Below are 19,434 nucleotides of genomic sequence, written 5' to 3' on the forward strand. Positions count from 1 at the left end.
AGCCATGTTGGCAGTTTGCCAGTAGGTTATTTTGTAGTAAGTGGTTAAGCAGTTGTTTGTAAATACATTTTTCCATTATCTTAGCTAATGGGGAGAGTAGAGCAATAGGGCGAAAGTTAGAGAGCTCAGTAGATGGTCCTCCTTTATGTAGAGGGATGATATGGGATATTTTCCATAAAGCAGGGATTTTGCCCTTAGAGATAGTTCTGTTAATAAGGATTGAGATGGGATAGTCTATGGCTTTTGCAGCAATTTGTAGGTATTCAGATGGGAGATGGTCAGCAGAAGGGGTACAAGGTTTCAATTTTTGAAGAAGCTTACAGATGAGAGAAGTAGATACAGGTTGTATTTGAAAGGTGGGTAGAGAAGTATTGCAGTTATTAGGTTGGGTAGCAGTGGGGGGTGGTAAAGAATTGGCTAGGGTTTGAATGGCATCTGTGAAATAGTTATCAAAGGCATCGGGGATTAGGTTGGAGTTGCTATTGTTGAAACCGGTTGGGTCAGGAGTAGTAGTGTGACCTGGCTGAAGAAGTTTGTTTATCCCAGACCAGAATTTTTGTGGAGTTTGTTGATTGGTTTGTTGAAGGTGTAGGAAGAAATCTTTTTTGTCTCTAAGAATATCCTTTTTGGTGGTATTTCTTAGTTGTTTAAATTGGAGGTGGGTTGTTGTACATTTGGTAGATCTCCATTTGGCCCAGATTTTATTTCTGATGAGTATCTTTTGTCTAGTTTGTTTTGTGAGCCAAGGGGCAGATTTGGTTTTTATTCTAGTGGAGCTGTAAGGTGCATGGGAGTCTAGGATTTGAAGAAAGTTTGTATTAAAATAAGTGACAGCTCCGTCTAGTTCTAGATAGGTTAGTGATGACCAGTCACATGCTTGCAATTCGGTTAAGAAGCTGTCTGGATTAAAGAATTTTTTTTAAGCGGGAGGTTTTGAGATTATGAGTAGTTGCAATATGGACTTTTTGTCTAATAATGTAGGTAAGTACGTGGTCACTGATATTGTCTGGAAGGGTTCCTGGAGTATAAGATTTAGGGTGTCTATTGATAAGAATCCAGTCCAGAGTACTTTCCTTGTTACTAGGTTTATGGATTCTTGTAGGAGTTGCTATTAATTGTGAGAATCCGAAGAGGTTTATGTGGTTGGTAGGGTTTAGAGAACTACAAGTGGACCAGTCTATGTTAATGTCACCAAGTACAATGGTCTCCTGGGGTAGTTGGGTAGAGCGGTGACTCAGCAGGTTCTCTAGAGAATGTGTGTTATTACCTGGAGGTAGATACATGCAGATTATATAGATAGATTTGGAGTTATTGATTTGGAGTTTGATAGATAGGGTTTCAGATTTAGAGTCTAATGACAGAAGCACATTAATGGGGGAAATTTGGAGATTAGATTTATAGAGAATGGCTAACCCCCCACCTTTTTTATTTTACGGTCATTTCTGAGGATGTTATAGCCAGGAGGGCTAATTTCCTGGTCTAGAGTAGATGGTTTTAGCCAAGTTTCTGTAAGACATAGAATGTCAAATGAGTGGATATCAAGGAGTGCATGCAGGTGGGAGATTTTATTGTTAATACTTCTAATGTTAAGGTGAGCTATCAGAAGGGAGTTAGATGGATTTGTAATTGTAGAAAGTATAGGTACTGTAAAATTGGTAGAGTTAGTGGGGGAGTCAGTAAAGGGGCCAGGGTTTGGATGAATGTCACCGTCTAAGAGGGGGTGTTGCTGGGGGTATAGTAGAGATTTCAGGAGTTTATAGAGGTTATTAAAAGTATTTTTGGTAGAGAAGTAAATAATGTGGGTTGCTCTGTAGAATTTTGGTAATATATAGTTAGAGAAACAGGTTATGTTACTATGGTTAAGGAAAAAGGTGATAGAAGATGGTAAAGTCTGTTGGCTGAAATGGTTTTGTTCAGACAGAGAAAGATGTTCGTAGGAGGTAAGTGAGTAAGGTATGGTAAGGAAGGCTAGTGTGGTAGTTAGAAATAAAAAAATGGTGAATATAGTTTTATTAGATGGGGCCATAGTACTAGGATTTAAGTAGGGAGTATATAGTGTTAGTAGGTGAAGTAGTAAGGAAAGGAGAGTGTATGAAGAGGTTTAGTAGGTTATAAGTTAAGTAGGTGAGGAAGTACCACGGACTTAGATAGGAGGTAGAGTAGAGTAAGTTTGGGAAGTAGAGGGAGTGGTTAGAAAGAGAGTTTAGTAGTACTAATTAGGAGAGAGAGTTAATGATGTGGTTTGGTGATGATGAGGATTATGATAGGAAGAGATGGGATGAGGGAGTGGTCAGTGAAGTATAAGTTTAGGACCACTGGGGGTGGGTGGGATTTGGGGGTAGGGTAGGGGAGCGGAGTGAGCCTGTAGGGTGAACGGAGCGGGTTGAAACAGAGAATGGAGCAGCTAGAGGAGAAACAATCAGCAGAGCTGAATATTGAAGGTAAGTTAATTATGTCTAGGGTAAGAGGAAGCAGAGAAAAGGTAGTAGTCTGTTAGAAAACAGGCAGGTATAGCAAGTTAGGGTAAAGTGTGAAGTGTAGAGTAATTTAAGGTAAAAGAAGTGTAGAATAAAAAAGCAGAATAGCAAAAGAAAAGCAGAAGAAATATTGGATGGGTTAGAGGTGCCACCTATAGGGCAAAGCTAGTATTACAAGCAGCTACAGAAAAGAGGGGGTAGGCTGTAGCCGAATATGGAAGGAGACAAGTTAGAGAGAGGGGGACTAAAAGGAGGTGTAGGAGTAAGGTCAACAAAGGTAACTAGTTGGAGGGGGGGAGGCTGCTGGCTGACTGGGCTCAGAGTGTGCTTTAGAACCCCTGGATCAACAGTGAACGGCAGTATGCAATACAGGCAGGACATAGAACAAACTTTCTTATTTTCTTGAGAGAGGGAGCAGGTAGGAGAGGCAGTGAGATGAAACCATGGGTCCTTTGATGGTAGGTATGTAGCTCTCAAATTATAGGCTGGATCAATACAGTGAAGAGCAGGGTATTTCTTATTTTCTTGAGAGAGGGAGCAGGTAGGAGAGGCAGTGAGATGAAACCACGGGTCCTTTGATGGTAGGTATGTAGCTCTCAAATGATAGGTTGGATCAATACAGTGAAGAGCAGGGTATTTCTTATTTTCTTGAGAGAGGGAGCAGGTAGGAGAGGCAGTGAGATGAAACCAAGGGTCCTTTGATGGTAGGTATGTAGCTCTCAAATTATAGGCTGGATAAATACAGTGAAGAGCAGGGTATTTCTTATTTTCTTGAGAGAGGGAGCAGGTAGGAGAGGCAGTGAGATGAAACCACGGGTCCTTTGATGGTAGGTATGTAGCTCTCAAATTATAGGCTGGATCAATACAGTGAAGAGCAGGGTATTTCTTATTTTCTTGAGAGCGGGAGCAGGTAGGAGAGGCAGTGAGATGAAACCACGGGTCCTTTGATGGTAGGTATGTAGCTCTCAAATTATAGGCTGGATCAATACAGTGAAGAGCAGGGTACAGAGGAAAAGATGCCGGGCCAGGAGCGGACAGCAGCCAGAGGCAATATTAGGGTATTAAAAATATAAGATAATAAAAGATATAAATCCACAGACATAAATTAAAGAAATACATGAAATGAAAAACTATTTTATATATATAGAATGAACGCTGAAAGGAGAAAGCATACACAAGGGTTGTGAAGGGAATCTAGAGCAAATAAGGTATTATACAGTGCTTGCAGTGTATGTCAGATAAAGCTGCCCGTGAGTGAGCAGAGCACCGCTATTCACATCAGAGGCAGGGTTATACCAGTGGACATGTAGGTCAGCTAGTACGTAGGTGCGATTCTTAGCTAGAGCGTCATCTGCGTGGAGTCATGCGTGAATGGGCGTACCGTCGTTGAAGGTTGTGCATCAGGGCTGGCAACTATGCACGTAAAAGTCTATCAGCCAATCATTAGCGGACTGGAGTTCCGCTTTGGCAACCTCTAACCGGGAAAAGCCGAAAGACACAACAACATGCAGACAGCAATATGTTGACGTACAGTCTCTGTAACAGATGCACTCCATTTAATGACATACATAATATGCATGTGCACAGACAAATACAGTAGCAGGCATACTAGGCTGTGCAGATGAGGAATAGGTCAAATGACACTGTATCACATCACACTTAGCAGCGGTACTCCATACATGAACAAAGTGCGACATCTGTCTGCTGTATAACGTGCTATATACTGATTACAAGTTAACCGGAGTGAAGTGTCAGTGTCATAATGACTAAGGCAATAGTATGCTGTTGAAGCAGAGATAAACCCAATACGCATGTGTAAGTGTGTTTGTACGGGAAATGTATTGGTCAACGGACACACAGATGTGTGTGTGTGTGTGTGTGTGTGTGTGTGTGTGTGTGTGTGTGTATATATATATATATATATATATATATATATATATATATATATATATATATATATATATATATACACCCATACATATACACATACGTACATGCATACATACACACACATATACAAATATATATATATATATATATACATATAGAGATATATATAGAGATATACACATACAACATTCATTGATATATACACACATACACAAATTAAATATATATGTCATTGTAGATATACACACATGTACAGAACTAGTTTACTGTACAGCAGGCTATTATGGGTAACATATGTTCAGACCAGGCATATGTTACTGGGAGTTCCAATAAAGAAACGTGTACCCCCCACACCACCCAGCTAGGCCGATCAGACATATAGACACGCAATAAAGATGAACACACCGTTGCTTTCAAAAACACCAGCAGCAAAGTACCAGTGTGAGAGATCTGCAAGGTCTACACTTTATACATGGATAACGGAGTCCCTTGCGGGACACCAAAAATTAACTTTACATGTGAATCTGTGATCATCGATGCGACCAGGATGTAGCTGTACACGGAATAGTAGGGTGTGCAATTGTGATCACACATGGGTTTACAAAAATGAGTCATGAGTGCTGTAGAGGGGTGTTAGGGGAATCATGGGTATGCAATAATGGGCATAAGTGTACAGGTGTTGGTTGGCAGAGATGTATTAGGCACGCCCAGTGGAATTAATTAATATTCCTATGTGGGCATAGCAGATGCCTATACCTCCCAAACCTGAAGAGCACAACTACTGGATAGTCCGTAATCTGTTGGTGGAACACATAGAGACTATATCAGTGCCTTGTACCTGATTATCATGGACATCCATGATTACGAATCAGAATGTAACACAGTCCTAACTAAACACTTCCAGAACTAGTAAGTATAGGTGGACAGGTGGCAGAATACACATAATGATTAATGACAACTTGTATGAGTCATGAACAGCATGTATCTTGACAAATGTGAATGAATACATATGCCCTGTGACTGTCAATGTGTCAGGTTAGTAGAACCAATCATCTAAATGTGTCCCTCAGAGTGTTCTGCAGTGTCCTGATACAGTGTTCATTCTCCCCCATTCGTATCTGAGGTCTGCTAGTGACGGAAAGTGCATATTCCGCCGAACACCTTAGGTAGATGATAGCATAATAGTGTGGTGTTACCACCTGTCCGCCTGTGTGAGGGACACTCTACTCTGGCCAGTTGTGTCCTGCAAAATGAATGTTACGGCACATAGCCTGTGATATCGGGAAAAGAGTTCATATTTCATGTATAGTGGTGTCATAAAATGATATCATTGAATCTGAAACAGGTAGATGTTATAGGAAACAGTATTAGCAACAATAATGCTACAAGAATAACCTTAACATATGCAAACTGGTGAAGTAATCGGTATACTACTGTCTGTGGGTATGTGTTGCCTTGGCAAATGTGACAGTTCTACATATAGCTCCTATACGGCCGCCACCTTTTCAAATGTCCAAAGTGGGAATTGCTCTGTAGAAATGTCAGACGTACCAGGTCAGAACATACCTACGGCCATGCATAGTACAGCCATATACATAGTCGCACAAATCAAAGCCTAGTCTAGCAGCAGTCAAGTTGCCTATGCTACTTCATCGCACAAATCAAAGCTGACTTTAGTAGCAGTCAAGTTGCTTATGCTACCTCACATAACATATCGACGTGTCATGTAGACAATAACCATTACATGCAACTATTACAGACACGTAGAATATAATATTGTCCTGTAATCGGGACATCAGCTATGGCTAGAGTATTGTCGCATGACACATGCCTAATGAGGGACTGTCCCATGCAAAGTGGGAAAGGTGTTATGCCTAGAATGTGGAAAATCTAAAAGGTGGAATTCAGTACGAATAGGTATGCGGTAGCATGACCCGGCTGACAGATGCATTTCCAAAAACAGTAACATGTCAGCATTGCAGTGTATCCATTCCCATGTAACAGCCAGATGGGAGCAGATTGTATGATGAAGACGCATATCATATGATCATGTCACTGGATAGGCCGCCGAGTCCGTACAGTTGAACGGCTGCCTTCGCATAATGTTTTGCCATACCCGACATTGTAATCATATAGTCCAATGTAATAGGCATCACAAGGGATCGTGCACACCCAGCGTGAGTGACAAATGGAAGCACCAATGTTGGTGCACGTGTATGTGAGTGAGCGAGCGGGTGTAGGCGTGTTTGTCTACCAGTATGCGAGTATTGCACTGTTAGAGAAATCTGGAGTCTAAACAAGTATAAGGAGCTGTAACCAGAGGTCAGCAGTGCCTAACAACGTGCAAACCCATGCACAACTGCTCCCACCTGCTGGAATGTGCCTTACCCACTCCGCATCCAAAGGTATCATTCTGTACGAAAACAAAGAACCGCCCTATGCACGTATTGGTAGCAATAACCTGCGCACATAGCTCATGTGAAGTACCAATACACCATGGCATATATACAGACAATAGACAGTACCACAGACATACCATACAGCACAGTCATCCAACAGTACAGCAATGTACTGGCAGATATGTCCGGACCACTGTTGTTTGCAGACCTGGCTGTTCTGTGTTTTATTGTGTGAGCATGCCATGTATGGCTGTTACACATGCTGTCGACTGACATTACCGTCATACCATCATGTGTTCGAGCATGGCCAGTATTGTCAACTGGATCGCATGTGCCACATGTCCATATAGTCAGTACTGTGGTGCAGGCCCCTGCATTGTACACCGACAGGTGGCATGCTGTGTCTGCGGGGTAGCTAATGGTCATGTGGCATAGACTGTTGCTATATTTCTGCACAGTGTGGGGGGACATCCAACTGCATCGACAGTCCTACACAGCACCGGGTGTGGCACACCTGACTCTCACATGTGTACGTTGGAAGGGGGGCACAGCTGACAGTTGTACACATTTGCTAATACTGTACTGGTATGCCAGGTGCTCCATTGCAGTGTGTGGACCTACCCAAATTGCTGGTTGGAGGCATACCAGTGTATGTCAGATCCTAGCTAGAATCACCAGCATAGTGGTGTCAGATGTCCTAGCCTTCACGACCTGCATACAACTGCCTGGCCTAATGTAGTCTGTGTGTGTGTGTGTGTGTGTGTGTGTGTGTGTGTGTGTGTGTGTGTGTGTGTGTGTGTGTTTCTGGGTTTGGAGTCATCCATTGGGCATCTCCAGAGGTCGGTGTATAGCATTTCACTGTAGTGGTCTACACCTGTCCAGCTGTATGAGACTTGTGAGGGCTGTAAGGACAGACATGATGTTCAGCCCATAACCTGCAGTGGGTTAGGACACCCTGTGTACTACTGGCTACTATTGTGACCCCAGTATGTGCTTCAGATGTCATGGTGCCACTATGGACATGTACTGTCAGCTTCGCTAACAGTCGCCCACCAAATTTCCCTGTATGCTCACATCCATACCATAGCTACAGGTAAATACACATTCTAATACAACTGCCAATTGGTAGGTTGATTGACGTACCTTGGGGGTGTTCCAGACCTGAGGATGGTGCTGGAGGGCTACCTATGTCAGATGCACACAGTGCACATCTTATACATGTCTGAGCACAGATAGTGTCATGTTTGGCATCCCTTGTACTGGTTGTGCGAGTCAGAGAGGGTGACATTCCCTGGGTACCTACTGTGTCAGTGCATATGCCATGTTTTGCCTCTTTGCCAAGGGCAGGTCATACTGTGCATGCCTCCTTTTGCCAAGTGGGTCCAGCTCAGGTAGTCCCTCCTCCAAGTCACACTATGCCTGTACAGACCTTGGCAGTGGTGGGGAGCTGTGTGGCCCTGCCCCATGCTATTCCTGCTGCAACTGTTACTGCAAGATTGGATTGTGTAGCCAAGCACATACCATAACAATTTGTGTGCATGTAGCTGGTGACTACTGCAAGGCACCACCAGATGTGTCCAGACACAAGAACTGTGACCTCAGCATCTCAAACACACGCTCAATTGTATGTCATGCCTGTGCGTGTGCCTCAGTATGGTGTAGTTGTTCAGGTGTGTGTGCATTGCTGATGGGTGTCATCAGCCACGGCTCCAGTGGTTACCCAGCATTCCCCGGTATGTGACTGTAGGGGATGTCCATATTGACAAAGGTGTGGTACAGCTGCGTCAGATGCCATATTTCTGAATCGTCAAAGCTTCCAGGGCAGACAGCACACACATTCAGTTCAATGCCCTGGCCATCGCATATGGCCTCGCTGCTGGAGGGTATGCCCCTGCAGTTGATGTAGGCTCTACACCGCTCACAGGGTGGTGCTTTGATTCATACATGCGTGCAGGCTATAGCACCCAGTACCCCAGGGTAGTCTGCCATTTGGTGGGAGAGATGCATATAGCTGATCAACACATCACATGTGTTGAGGGCATGTACGTTTTCACTGGTATGTGGTGACATGTCATCTGTGGACTGCTGCAACAGTCAGGATGCAGATGCCTGTGAGATCCCCATGATATCCCCAGTTGTGCATTGGGAGGTACTTGTGGCTAGTACACCTAGGCCAACACATACCTTCGTATTCACTGGGATGGGTTCCCTCAGCATGTTCGATGTGTCAGGTGTGACCGGCATAGCTCAACATGCTGCTGTAGGAGGTCTCTGTACACCCCATAGTGGCCCATCATCTCCAGCCCATGTAGCCCCTGGTAGGTTACCCTGGGTTTGTGATGTCTTCCATCACCTCACTAAGGGTTGTCTGGCAGCATTCACAACCTTACCACCCTCAGCCTCTTGCACATGTTGGTCTATGTTGCCTGCTGCAGCCCATCTCATTTGGTTGGATTTTTTTTTTTTTATTTATTTTATTTTACATTTGTTTACCAGGTTAGTCTGACTGGATACATATCCCTTTTCAGCAGAGACCCGGGGAGAAAAGCTCCACATTTGAAAAGATCAACAATACATAGACTAATAGGATTGTTCATAGGTTCATAGGTTCATAGGTAGATACTAGGCTATCTGCCCTAGGGCATTTATAAGCCTAACCAGAGTGTATTTGGCTTCCACCTCTCTATTAGATTAGCCTACTGTGCCTCTTTAAAGTAGGTCACAGAAGGTACTCTTTTAAGGTTAGTTTACTGTGCCTCTGTCTAGCAGGGACACAGAAGAGATCCCAGGGGTGAATTTGCGATCTCCCATCCACGCGTCCAGATTTTGTTTGAAGAGGGTCAGCGAGGGGCAATGTCTAATATGAATTGGGATTCTATTCCAGAGTGAGGGGAGCCTCTGGGAAATGAATCTGTCCCCCCAGCATGTCCTATTTATTTTTGTGCTGAGGTTTAGGTCTCTATATCGTGTAGCTCTAAGGGACTTGGATTTTTTGAGGTGGAGCATGTCCATTAATTCTGGGTTTGACATAGCTTTGTACGTCAGGCATAGATCGCCTCTGAGTAGGTGGTAAGCAACTGAGTAGAGCTGGAGTTTCTTTAGTCGAGCTGCATAGGACATCTGTTTGTAGCCCATGATCCTCTTGGTGAGGTACTTTTGGGGTCTTTCCAGTTGCTGCAGGTGTCGGGTAAGGTACATCCCAAAAGGGGCATTGTACTCAATTATGGGCCTGATAAGTGATGAGTAGAGGGGCACAATGACCTCTCTTGATCTAGATGCGAACCCTTTCGTGATAAGGTGGGCTATATAGAAGGTCTTTCTAACCACTTTGGGAACGTGATTATCAAAGGAGAGATTACTATCTACATTGGTCCCCAAATCTCTAATTACTTCTTCCATGCTTAATGGATTACCACCTATGTGGTAATTTGTGGGCACCTTGTTTTTCCCAAAGGGGATGACTATACACTTTTTAGCATTTAGCTTGAGGCCGTGGCTCTGGCACCAAGCATCCGTCTCTGTGAGACCCTTTTGGAGGATGCTTGTGTCAGCTGGAGATTCGATTATGACCCCCAGTTTGCAGTCATCTGCGAACTTTGTCAGCCATAATCCCCCGTGTTAGCCTGAACCTCAGAGAAGTATATACTGAACAAGAGAGGTCCCAGAACTGAGCCCTGTGGGATGCCACTTGTAACTGGTTTGGATTCGGACATGGCACCTGCAATTCTGACCATGTGGGTTCTTTCTCTGAGTCAGTTTGCAACCCATCTTGTGATATAGGGGTTGATATTTAAGCTGGTAAGCTTATTTATGATGCCCGTGTGGGGTATTGTGTCAAAGGGTTTTGCGAGGTCCCAGTAGGCTGTGTGGACTACCTTGCCCTCATCTATGGCTTTGGTAACTGTTTCAAAGAAATCAACTAGGTTTAAGAGGCAAGATCTGCCCTTAACAAAGCCGAATTGGGTAGGGTCCAGTGTCTGGAGGCTCCCAATGTCTTTGTTTATGAGTTCCATGATAATACACTCCATAGCTTTACAGACCAGACTAGTCAGGCTTATGGGGCGATAGTTTCCGGGGTCCGTTGTGGCACCACCTTTGTGGAGTGGGACCACTGTAGCTGTATGCCATTGTTTGGGTACATATCCTGTAGTAAGGCTAAGTTTGAACAGTGACTTAATGTGAGGGTTCAGTTCTTCTTGGAGCTCGTGTAAAACACAGCCTGGGACACCATCTGGTCCCATAGATGCTGTGTTTTTTTGCTTTGGAGAGGGCAGCTTTCACATGTGCATCTGTGATGTCAGGGAGGTTACATTCAGCTGGGATAGGCATTTGCTCCTTTGGGGGGAAGGGGGGAGAAGTTTGCGCTGAATCTGTCTGCCAGGATGTTGGCTATGTCTGTAGGTTCGGTATATTTTATACCGTTATGCAACAATTCAGAGCATATCTGGGAGTTTCTGCCCGTGTTCCTGACATAACTAAAGAAGGCCTTGTGATTATCTTTAGTGTCTAGGGCAATTTTTCTTTTGAAACTGGCCTTTGATGATTTTATGAGAGAACAAAGTTTCTTGCTAATACTGATCAGAGATGCCTTCCCTTTTTGGGATTTTGCTCTGTCATGTAGTAGCTTCCTCCTTCTGTTTTATAGCTTATTTATGGCTGGGGTCCACCAGACTGGTCTCCTGTTTTTGGAGGAGTGAGTCTTGGTTTTATTTGGGATAGCACGATCCATGCATTCCTGCAGTTGCTCATAGAATGCATTTGTAAAGGATTCTGCAGATTGGGCTGTATTATCCTCTGGCCCAGGGGCTTTGAAGGATTCCATCTCAGTCTTGAGAAGTGCAAAGTTGGCTTTTGAGAAATTCTTTACAGTGATTTCCTTGGCTGGGGGTGGGGATGGGATATGGATGTCCAGGGAAATTTGTTTATGGTCTGATCTTACCAATGAGGGGTTTACCTCTGGTGTGGAACATAGAGTCCCCATGTTGGTGATGACCAGGTCCAATATGTTGTTCCCTCTTGTGGGAGTGGTGACCAGTTGTTCCATTGCATTAGAGTTTATAAAGTCAAGGAACCGTTGGGTGAGGGTGTTTGGGCTTGAGTAGTTTCCCCAGTCAATGTTTGGGTAGTTGAAGTCACCCAATAACATAGTGTTTGGAGAGACCTTCATATTCTCCAGTGTTCTCAGGAATGGCAAGTGGGGTTCCTGTAATAGGGAGGGTGTTCTGTAAAAGGCTACAAACTGAAAGGCAGTTTTGCCCGCTGTTAGTTGCACATGGATGGTTTCCGATGCTTCGTGCAGTGCCACCAACCTGGAGGTGTAGGTATCTTTCATGAATATAGATACTCCCCCTCCTTTTGTGCTTTGGTCCGAGTTTTGGAGCTGAAAAGCATGGTATGAGTTATAACCTGGCAGTGCTGGGGTGCTCTCAGGAGCCTTGAACCAGGTTTCTGTTACTGCACAGACATCGATTTTCTCCATGCTGAGGAAAGCCTCGAGTGCGTGCATCTTGAGGTTTAGACTTCTGGCATTGAGTAACATTACCTTTAGTTTTTTTATCCTTGGGTTGTCTTTGGAGGTGGGTTTGTCCTTTGAGCCTTGGCTAAAAAAGGCACTATGGGGGTGGCAAGAGCCTTGGCCAGTATACGAAAGCCTAAGGGTGACAGGTGCAAACTGTCCATAGCGAAGCAACATGGCTTGTCGAGCATGTCATCCCAGGCTGACAGACACTGGATCCCCTTTGAATGACACCAATACTTTAGCCAATTGTTGAAACTGATCATTTTGTCTTTATACTGTGGCATCATTCTTGGTGATGGCAATATGCTACTCAAGGTCAGGGTCATACCAGCCTGGGCTACATGGTCAGAGAGCTTCTCTATGTCTCTTTTCATGTAGTCCATGGAGGTACATCTCAGGTCATTCACACCAGCATGGACAATGATGGAGTCATACTTGTACTTGCTTTGGAGTGACCTGAGTGCTTGCGTTATGTGCCGGATCCTGGCACCCGAAAGGCAGCTCACAGTGACCTTCTCCTTGTTCAGTCTGGTGAGCGGGACGTCAGTGTGCCGGACAATAGAGCCCCCTATAACAAGTGTATTTGGTGTGTAGTTTGGCCTTAAGGGCTGTGACTGTGAGGCACACTGATTTTGTGAGATATGTGATCCATGGGTATTGTTGAGGGGTGGCTGTTGCTTGGATATCTGCTTAGGAGGTCTTTGCTGTTTAGGCAGATTTTTATTTAGAGCCTCCGAGTATGTTTTTGTGTGTTTATGTGTTGGGTATGCAGATGCAATAGGTCTGTGTGAGACAGGATTTGTGGCACGGGTGGTTACCTTTTCCTCCTGACTGACTGTGCCAGTCTTGGGTTGAGAGACCTCTGCCTCCAGTTTGGCTGTGTAACTGCATCTCTCACATGTATTAGAGTTTGTTGGAAGGAGGAGAGGGTTGCCTGTGTACATAAGGCAATTGTAACATTGCCTCAAAATTCCCAGATTCAACAGCTGGACTGGACATTAACCTTGAAACTGACCCTTGGACATACCAGATTAGTATAGGGAACTGTTTTTTTTACTGATCAGATTAGGGGAAGGGAGCTGATTTTTCACTTGATCAGGAAGGACCAATTGGGAGCCTAAATCTTATGAGAAGTCAAGGAGGGTGTAGTGCTTTAGTTAGTTAGTGTTTCCTTATAAGAGCTGAGCAAGTGCAGGGCTTTAGAAAGAGAACAGAGTGATTACTTTGAGAGTTTGAACAGTTCTAAGGGAAAAGTGAAGAGCAGACTTTGTGGAGCCTGGAATAGTTTAAACCTGTTTAGGAGGTGCTGCCCGACGCTGCTCAGTGCACAAAGCCGCACAAAAAGAGAGTTATAGGGTTTTAAGAGAGAGAGATCAAGGAGTTTAGAAATGACCCAAAATGGCCAATAAAACTACAGCTTCTAGGTAGTAACCACTCCTCCAGGGACAGGCAGGCTGTTCTGTGTTTACCACTCCCACTGGTGAACACAGAGACTTCCCTTTAGCCCAAGCAAGCACTGGCCTTCTAGAAACTTCCAAACAGTTCAGAACAGCAAATCTGTAACCGAACTTTCTTAACTGTGTCGAGCATGGGAGAAACCTGTGTGTATGTTGCTTGGTCACTTTACCGTAGTGTTCTTGCACGGCCCGGCCATGTAATCTGCTGAATGTGCTAATTATCACCTATCTGTGCAGCTTGTTCACCTTGACTACTCCACTACTGCTGTTGTCCCTCCCAATTTCACCAGGCAGGTATAGACACACCCCTAGCTTAGGCATGCTAAGGCAGGAGCAATCCCAAGGCACAGTGCTCCAATGTACGTACAGTATGCCTAAAACCCATCCCATGCCTTCACCTATATTCCACCCCTGCACCTGGCTGTCTATACACATACACTCTTAGGATCAGCATCACACCCTGGGGATAAACGGGAGTCACTATTGTCAACCTCATTAGCATAGTAATGTCAACTAATGCATAGTTATATGACCCATACTGATCCTCAAAATTAATAACCACTGCTTACTGTCACTCAGATCCACACACAACTGGTTAAAGGTGCCTTACTATCACCGTATTCGATGTCCTTTGTTCTTCCCAACAACAAAATAATCAGTCTCAACACCACTAGAACCTGGGACCCTGCACACCACAGACGATGTGCTTTACCACTAAGCCATGGCAGATATACATGCATCCGAGGTGATCACGTACAGATCATCCAGCACAGACATTCATTAGTGCTAATGTCCACATACATATCTATCTATACCTATCTATATCTATATACACACACATAGAAGTAGATATTGAATTTACATCACAACAGCGGACCGCATGACACCAAAGCATTAGACAAGAATGTAAGGGAAACCAGATGTGCCACCTGCATTATGTAGTGATGTTACTATCAAGGCAAGTGTGTTACATTGCGTCACACAGGTCAGACGTAGTAAGGGTAAGAGTAGGGCTGGTGACATATACCCACCAGACCTATTGGCGAATATATGTGTATGTGCTGACAACCCAGTCTCTTGGGCGAGTATGACATTTGGGGACACTATATAGGAATGCAGCAAAACACACTCAACACATCCTGGAGGTAGCTACTCACAGATACCAACACATAGCATATGTCTGCCAAACACACACATCTGTCGGGACTTGGAATCGAATACCTACCTGTTTATTTTATCACACTACAGTACTACGCAGTTGCAGAATGCACTACCAAGATTACTGGAACACAGCACTACCAGAGGCATACTTCTATGTGGGTGACATAATCAGCAAAGGCAAAGACGCTGATAGGGAATGTATGGAGAGTGAGCAGTCTAAAAGCATTATTCAGTCCCCAGGCAGCTGGAAACACACACACGCATACACACAGTTGGCAGGGCTGGGATTAGAACATAGACCTAATTACCTTATCACACTACAGCATTACACAGTTACAAAACACACTACTGAGATTATTGCAACACAGCACTCCCAGAGGCATACTTCTACGTGGGTGACATAATCAGCAAAGGCAAGGAAGCCAATAGGGAATTTATGGTGAGTGAGCAGTCTAAAAGTATTACTCTGTCCCCAGGCAGCTGGAAACACACACACCATTGGCAGGGCTGGGATTAGAACATAGACCTAACTACCGTATCACACTACAGCATTATGCAGTTACAGAACGCACTACTGAGATTACTGGAGAACAGCACTCCCAGAGGCATACTTCTAGGTGGGTGACATAATCAGCAAAGGCAAAGATGCCAATAGGGAATGTATGGAGAGTGGGCACTCTAAAAGCCTTACTCTGTACCCAGGCAGCTGAAAACACACACAGTTGGCAGGGCTGAGATTAGAACATAGACCTAACTACCTTATCCCACTACAGCATTACGCAGTTACAGAACGCACTACCGAGATTACTGGAACATGGCGCTTCCAGAGGCATACTTCTAGGTGGATGACATCATCAACAAAGGCAAAGACGCCGCTAGGGAATGTATGGAGAGTGGGCAGTCTAAAAGCATTACTCTCTCCCCAGGCATCTGGAAATATGCACACACACACACAGTTGGCAGGGCTGGGATTAGAACATAGACCTAGTTACCTTATCACACTACAGCATTATGCAGTTACAGAACATGCTACCAAGATTACTGAAACACAGCACTCCCAGAGGCATACTTCTAGGTGGGTGACATCATCAACACAGGCAAAGATGCCGATAGGGAATGTATGGAGAGTGGGCATTCTAAAAGCATTACTCGGTCCCCAAGCAGCTGGAAACACACAGTTGGCAGGGCCGGGATTAGAACATAGACCTAACTATCTTATCACACTACAGCATTACGCAGTTACAGAATGCGCTACTGAGATTACCGGAACAGAGCACTCCCAGAGGCATACTTCTAGGTGGATGACATCATCAACAAAGGCAAAGACGACGATAGGGAATGTAAGGAGAGTGGGCAGTTTAAAAGCATTACTCTCACCCCAGGCAGCTGGAAACACACATACGCACACAGTTGGCAGGGCTGGGATTAGAACATAGATCTAACTACCTTATCACACTACACCATTACACAGTTATAGAACACACTATCAATATTACTGGAACACAGCACTCCCAGAGGTATACTTCTAGGTGGGTGACATCATCAACAAAGGCAAAGACGCCAATAGGGAATGTATGGAGAGTGGGCAGTCTAAAAGCATTACTCTGCCCCCAGACAGCTGGAAACACGCACACAAACACATGCGCACAGTTGGCAGGGTTGGGATTAGAGCAGCGACCTAACTACCTTATCATCTACAGCATTATGCAGTTACAGAACACACTACCGAGATTGCTGTAACACAGCACTCCTGGAGGCATACTTCTAGGTGGATGACATCATCAACAATGGAACAAACGCCGTTAGGGATTGTATGGAGTGTGAGCAGTCTGAAAGCATATTACTATCCCAAGGCAGACGGAGGCAAACACACGGCAGTGGTGTGAGCAGGACAACTGCCTATCTATGGAGCACTATTACAACACTACATAGATACGAGACATGCCACAGACAGTACACTTTCCAAGACAGTCAACCAGTGTGTTCAGTGTCGGAATCCATTGTGATGTGGGGCATGGACATCTGTTGCCTGGATGACCACTATCGCTATACAGATGTACAATGGTCATGCCCATACACAGAGGCACATAACCAACACAAGGTGTCACTGGGCATGCTCACACAGTAGCACACATCTGTTTGGAATGTACTATGTGTCCATCTACACAACGGCATACTGGGCATGCTCACACACTTAGTAGCGAAGGGCCGTCTTGTATGCACACAGATTCTTTATTTTTGAATAATAAATCTTTATTGTTTTATCATTTTCAATACAAATTTAAAACAAATACAAAATTAAAAATGAATGCCAACTAATGTATCTAACAATAACACCATAACATATATACAATATTTACATGAATGCTTCCAACTGTAACACAAGTTTATAAAATAAAATATCAAAATCATTGAGATTGGTTCAAGTAATAGACAATTTGTTGTTACAAAATCCGCTTACAGTGTTTAAATAACTTATAATACATTTAGGTTTAAGATATTACGCTAATATAATATTAAACACTTGTTCCCATATTTTTGGATTATTAATATTTTTATTATGTTGATATAGAAGTAATTTGTGGGCTAATATATGTCTCATTGCTAGAATTTTAAAGTTATCCCATGAAGTTTGGGATGGGTTTAACCAATTAGTAGCTATATATAGTGTCATTAATAAAAAGGTATTAATAAATATGATACTTTGTGATCTAGAAAGTTCTTTCGGAGGGATATGCAAAATCATAAATTTCCATGAAAGTGTTGTACTTTGATAACCCACCTTTTGAAGTTGTATCTTTAAAGAATTTTAAAGTTTATAAATGCATTTGCAGCTCCAGGACATATGGAGAAGATCAGCAGGTTGGTCTTTACAATATGGACAATTTGGAGAGTTTTTTTTAATTGAATTTATGTAGACTAAGGCATGTATAATACGCATTATTCCATATCATAAGCTGAGTATACATCAACTTTTGAAAAGAAATAGATTTTGATGTCAATTCGACTGCTTTTATTATTTGTCTTTCTTCTACTAATGGGATTTTCTCTTTCCAATATTTCGATAAAAGAACTTTATCCTGGAATTTAAACTCCTTTATTAATTTACTTGCTGCGGTTATAAATTTAACATCTTGTTGAAGAGCTTGCCACAGATTTGAGCATTTGGTTAAATCTTCGTCACTGGGTTTGAAATTCTTAAAGTAACTTATAGAGAGTTCCCTAACTTGTCTCAAAATGACTAGATAATTTTTAGGTAAGTTTAATTCTTGTCTTATTTGATTAGCTGAAAATCTGAGATATGTATAAATGTCAATTAAAGTTAGATTAGCTATTAATGGGAAATTTTTAAGATCTATTAATTGATTATTTAATCTCAAGTTAGGATTCTTATGAAAGGGTTGAAAGACCATCATATATTGAGCAAGATCCAATGATTGAAATAAATTTTGTATAGATGTTATATATATTTTAATGTGGTCCATTATCCCATATAATTTCAACTTGTCTTTTCCTAGAAAAGGTAGTGCTCTAGGATTAATATTCAAATTTAGGATATGTTTATAATTCAAAATTACCCATGTTGGTGCCCACTTAATGCTGCATACATCATAATTAGCAATTCTTAGGAGTCTATTAGAGTTTATTATTAAATAGTAAATTTCAAAATTTGGTAAATCCAATCCCCCTCTATTTTTTGGGGTCATTAATTTATCATATGATATCCTGGTTTTTCTTGGCTCCCAAATGAATTTAGCCGATTCTTTATGAATTTGTTTAAAAAAATTCCTCAAGATTACCACTTGAGCAGATCTAAAAATATATAATAATCTTGGTAATATATTCATTTTAATAATTGAAACTTTCGCTGATACTGGTAATTTATGCACACAGATTCTAAACTCGAAGGGCACAGTGTGTCGATAGTCATCATTGTTAGCATAAATGTACTATGTGTCCATCTACACAATGGCGTACTGGGCATGCTCACACACTTAATAGCGAAGGGCTGACTTGTATGCACACAGATTCTAAACACAGAAGGGCACAGTGTGTCGATAGTCATCATTGTTAGCATGAACGCTGCACTACATATATCTGATACCGGTCTTCTACACGTCTTCTGCTGTCCATCACCTTAGCTGTACCAATCTAAACCTGGCACACTACTACCACCCGTGGTGATGTCCTGGCAGCAGTGGCTACTTCGCACATACAGTACCATACATAGACGAAGAAATCTGGGACCAGGTAAACACCCTGACACCTACAGGACAACTGCATTTATGTGTATGCTAAACAGTACTAGATGTGTAGCGTTCGTAATCACAGCTGCCAATATAGATCTAACAATGGGGAATACGGACATCTCTGCAGTGAGGGACACCTGGCATATGGCACAGTTGTGCACAATAGCACTACTACCGTATACCTCAGATACAGACATGTGGGCCATAAGACCATTACGGACTGCTCCAGGTGTTCGTGTCCCCATGTACATGAAGGCCACTCACATGTACTGACCAGTACAC

The sequence above is a fragment of the Protopterus annectens genome, chromosome 10.part0 (genome assembly GCF_019279795.1).
Source record: "Protopterus annectens isolate FY-2018-M chromosome 10.part0, PAN1.0, whole genome shotgun sequence".
Classification (NCBI taxonomy): Eukaryota; Metazoa; Chordata; order Ceratodontiformes; family Protopteridae; genus Protopterus; species Protopterus annectens.